We start from the raw sequence: 5,297 nt of genomic DNA, 5'->3' as shown, positions 1-5,297 counted from the left end.
CAATGAGAAGAGATTTTAAAGCTTTAAGCTTGTCATTTTTTTCTAAGTCTTCTAAAGAAGCTAAAAATATCCAGCCTATCCAACACACAGTCTTCATATTACTTAACAAACTCTTAATTCTAGATGATTCCAACCAGTAATATAAGTAAGTCATTAATAGCTGTGTACCATAAACAACCATTGCATCACTCTCTGATCTTAAATTCCAGGATCTAGAGGGATATTTACTATTGCAAAACCCTACTGGATTGGTTTAGCCATTTCAGCCCTCTATTTTCTTGAGACTTTCTGACCTCCAACATCTCCAGGTAATGTTTACTCTATGAGTCTGCTTTTAGTATAAGAAAGAAGATCCATTCTAAGCTATTTAAACAAAAAGGGATTTATTGCAGGGTATTAAGTGGCTTAGAACATTTTTGGAAGGGCTGATGAGAACTGAGTCTGAGCTGGTAGGAGTGAGCCAAAAGCCACCTCAAAGAATTAGACCTCCAAATGCTACCCTAAGCCAAGATCAGGTGGCTGCTTGTCAAACTGGAAAGCTGCCATAATATACCCTCTGCTACGAAGTGCGTTTCCATTACACAAATTAGCTTATATGCGAGTGTTCAATTAGGTAATAAGAAAAGTATAGTATAAACATTGCATTGGTTTATAAGTATTTTTCCCAGTTTATTAATCTTTCATACCAAATAACATCTGAAGGCCAGGTACACTAATACAGTCTGTGCAGCAAGCACCAATAGGTGGCACTCTCTCCCTGAACATACTCTTCACCCCACCTTCTTTCTTCTGGGCTCAGTTTGCCAGGTGTTCTTGGAAGGTCTTAATGTATAATTTTCTCCTGTCTCTGTGTATGTTGCCCTGACTTCAATAACACAGCATAACACAAAGAATATGAGGAACACATAGTCACCTTCTATCAGAAAATTCTGTTCAATAGCCTCTGTCAGAAGCCACGTTATTAAAATGAATGTCATTAGACCCGTCATTCTATTCATTTTTTTCAATGACACTTCTGATTGCTGGAACCTGAATCATGTTCAGAGCATGAGAAGCAAGAGAGCTGAGCTAAAGTCATTTTAGCTTTTTTTTTTTCCCCACATACTAGAAAGCAGGGGAATGGTGCTGAACCAACCAACCTAAAATATCTATCAAAGAGGGGGCTGTTGCCAGCTGAAACCAAAGAAATACAGAAAATCATAAGGAAATAACTTACCCCCAAAAAAAAAAAAATCCACTAAAATCTTCACAATAAAATGAGCAGGAAAATCTGCATTTGCCTCACTAAAGAATCTGATGCCATATTACTATAATATTGGTTATTTTTAAATGTTTTCTGGCCTCTTCCTTCTCCACAGCTTCCTTCAATCCTGAAAGAGCCCTTAACTCCAATAAACAAAGGTAGTTAGCAAGTAAGAGAAACTGGGCAAGAAAGAGAGGTGTCAAACCAACTCCTTATACTGCAGACTTCTAAGTTCAAGGTGGGGTTTCTCTACTAAGGAAGGAGAAGATTTCAATTATATAAAGGGTTAAGTTTGCTGTTTGGGTATCTCATGTTAAACAAAAGAAGTGTGGGATATATCTGATATTTCAACCAGAGCCAGGAGAAAGGTTTCTACATATGGAAATCAGAAGACCAAGAGTGAGGGGAAAACATATATTTGCTTATACCCTAATGTTTACATCTCATGCAATAAATCTCTTAACTTACCTTAGATGATATTTATCTTAATGACAGAGTGTTTTAAATTCTTCACTTTTCTATAATACAATTATGCCACTACGGTCATGATATAGCTTCCTTATGGGTAGAGTCTACTTGCCTTCATCTTGACATTGGACTTGAGCATGGAATTTCTTTGGTCAATGGGATGTTAGTAGAAGATATACAACTAGAGACTTGAAATGTGGTTGTGGAGTTTGGCTACCTTCCTAACACTGGTGATGAACCATGAAGAAAATGCCTGTAGCAACCCATTTTCTTTCAAGCAGGATCACAGAACAGGATACACAGTGATAGCCACATGCACTGGGTAATTGCTGGAGCCAGAAGATTGAGCATCATGAGGAACAGACCTGAACCCAGTCTGTCTGGAGTTGGGATCCTGAAGCCTAGCTTCTGGTATACAGCCCTACCCAGACACAATGTTGTCAATCCATGACTCATGCATATGAAAATTATTTTTTCTATCTTTAAACCATGGAGTAGTTTGTTATATAGCATTATTGTAATAATAGCTGACTGATGCACATCAGTATTTCAATTAAATAATTTCATTTCTCACCATAATACATTGTTATGACTCATCTGCTTTATAAAATTAATGTAATGTATTTGGGTAAGGAGCTGATGTTAAAATCACTGTGAGAGAAATAATTAGAAAATAACTTTTCATAAGTAAAAATGAGAGTAAGATTTTAGCACAACTGACAAAAAATATATTTTCTAACCTTGCACAAATTTTTCTTGCTTGTGCAGAGTATCTCATTTTTGTTAGTTTGAAGACCAAGTGTAAATGTCTTCACAAATAGAAAAATATCTGAACTAATAGCAGTAAATTTATAGGGGGATTTATTGTTCACTGGGATGAATATTACCAAAAACAGTCTTTAACTAGAACTCATATTACTTATGTCAATCATCAAAAATATTTATGAAATAAAAATATATGTAAATTTCACATATAAGCTAAATTTCCTATATTTTTTGATCAGTTATTACAATGCTGAGAAATTCATATTTTAATAATCATTCCTTTTTCAGAGATAGGAAGACTGAGGTTAAATTTTTTGCTAAAAAATGTTAGTAAACAAAGTTTGTTTACTACTTGAATCAAATATGCTCTTAATATGTTTAATAGATAAAATTGAAAACATTTAAAGATTTTAAAACTGTTAATATTATCTTCCCCTCACCACTTTAAAACTAGCTATTTCAGCCACTTCCTATACATCAGTACTCCACATGTGTCAAGGTGATGATGGGTAAAATATATCCTAAAATTTCTATCAGAGAAGTTCTTAGAAAAATCCTTCAATGTAATAATACAATGGCTATCTTTTTTTTTTTAACATATAATGTATTATTTATTTCAGGGGTACAGGTCTGTGAATCATCAGTCTTACACAATTCACAGCGCTCACCATAGCACATACCCTCCCCAATGTCCATCACCCAGCCACCCTATCTTCCCCTCCCCACCCCTCCAGCAACCCTCAGCTTGTTTCCAGAGATCATGAGTTTCTTATGGTTTGTCTCCCTCTCTGGTTTCGTCCTGGTTCATTTTTCCCTCCTTTCCCCCACGACACCCCCTTCCACTTCTCAAATTCCTCATATCAGTGAGATTATATGATAATTCTTTCTCTGATTGACTTATTTCACTTAGCATAATACTCTGCAATGACTATCTTTTTAAAATAAAAAACAACAAAACAGCCTAGAAAAATTAGTTCCTTCAAGAACATGAATGTTCTCTACTGTAAAGAAAATATTTTAAGGAAATTAATGCCGCTAGCACCTTTACTTCTGTCAATGAAACTGACCCAGGTGATCTAAAGAGAAAAAAATATTTAACTCAGAAATTTATAAGCAAGTCATAAAGCCTAACAGGCAAATGGCTCCATATAATAAGAGCAAAGTAAGAGCAAAGGGACACAAGAATGGCAAGTTTTGTAGGACCAGTGTAACTGGTGTGTGTGATCTGAAAATAGTGAGGTCCTTTCCCTTTGAGATGTAACTGCAGTCCTGTCATGCTCTAGTACTCCACAAGGCAGTAGAATGATTGGAGCTAATATTGACTTGGACAGTTCTAGGGAGTCTCTATTTAGCAACATCTGTATGACTAACACAAACCTAATATCGTACAACCAGATAGACAATGAAACAACACATGATCTTTTGGTCATGGGGCGCTTGTTAGATAAAAGCGTCTATGTTGTTCATTTGAGTGCAGCCAGCAATTGTTTATTAGATTAACAATAAAGGGCTAGAGTAGAAACTACACAACATGTGATTGTAATAATCTTCCTTTCGAGCCTACACAGATGTGTTAGTGTGGAGCATCCATCCATAGGTTAAAAGCCCATTTCTATTTCTTTGTGAGGTGGTGTATCAGTGCTTAGGATGAAAGAATTTAGGAACAAAAGGACTGAGTGCAATTCTCCGCTTAGCTACTTACTACTGATCTGACCTAAGACAAATATCAACTTCCCCAGTCATAAAAGGAGAGAAACAATGTACTTTATTCAAGAGTGCTTTGCCATAGGTCAACTAATAAATGTTAAGCCCTTCACAGAGTAACTCAGATGTGGTAAGTTCTTGAATATAGTTTTTCTTCTCTTTTCATTTTCAGTGCTATCATTAATCCATTTTCTTATGCTTTTTCTTAGTATTTGAAGTTTTTCTCACTTCATGTTTTAGACCACTTAATTAGAAGACATAGCCGATGTGCTCAGAAAAAAACATGAGATGGTCAGAAATGATGACAAGAGGAGAGAGAGAGAAGGAGAAGTGAATAAAGAACATCAGTGTAAGAGCTGTTAAGGTTTTTGTTGTGTTCAGATTTGCACTGATGTAGTAGTTTAACAAGTCTAGAAATCAATCAGTGCAATTCTCTCATTAAAACCCAATAAAACATGTCTTGTTCTTCCTGCCACATACAGAAGAAAACCACCATTATTGCCTGATGTAGATCAGTGGCTCTAAACTATATAATAACTATTTTCTAAAGTTCTTTATTGCCAAAAGACATTTATAGAAAACATAACCTAAAACCACTCACTAGAATAATTCCAAAGTCACGTTATTGATGCAAAATCATACGTTATATTGATTCAGGAGAATCAAAGTTTATGCTTTAACTGTAAAGGAAAGAAAACCTGATGTTCAGTAAAATAATTGGCTACAATGTTGGCTACTAATGAAGTACTTACATTTTTGTACCTCCTTACAGCACAATTGGTGCAGGGAAATAGAAGAACATGGGTGTGTGTGGACACTAAAGTAAGGACTTTGTTAGGCTGACTAATAGTTGCTCTTTGTTGGTAAGAAAATAAATAATAGTAATAACTAAAACTACAGACCAGTGATGTCCAATATGGTAACCAATAGCCCTGAGTGGCTATGGAGCCCTTGAAATATGGGTCGGTGCTACTGAAGAACTGAATTTTAATGCTATTTATTTAAATTAGACTTATATTAAAAGCTAAATCAGCATTAAGTACCTCCATAATGTTTACATTGATTATGGGTTGAAATAATAATTGGGAGATATAATATGTTAAATATATAATTAAAA

General features: G+C 35.2%; 1 long non-coding RNA gene across 1 annotated transcript; it reads left to right on the top strand.

Annotated features, from left to right (window-relative positions):
* The first annotated feature begins 247 nt into the window (after positions 1 to 247).
* On the top strand, positions 248 to 4,645 carry LOC125105665 (uncharacterized). Its single transcript, XR_007128978.1, has 3 exons — positions 248 to 308; positions 1,359 to 1,481; positions 4,421 to 4,645. It is a non-coding gene; the product is annotated as an uncharacterized LOC125105665 (long non-coding RNA).
* The last annotated feature ends 652 nt before the right edge of the window (positions 4,646 to 5,297 follow it).

This window comes from Lutra lutra, chromosome 7 (assembly GCF_902655055.1).
Source record: "Lutra lutra chromosome 7, mLutLut1.2, whole genome shotgun sequence".
NCBI lineage: Eukaryota > Metazoa > Chordata > Mammalia > Carnivora > Mustelidae > Lutra > Lutra lutra.
Note: the sequence above shows the minus strand (reverse complement) of the source record. Positions and strands in the feature narration are given on the sequence as shown.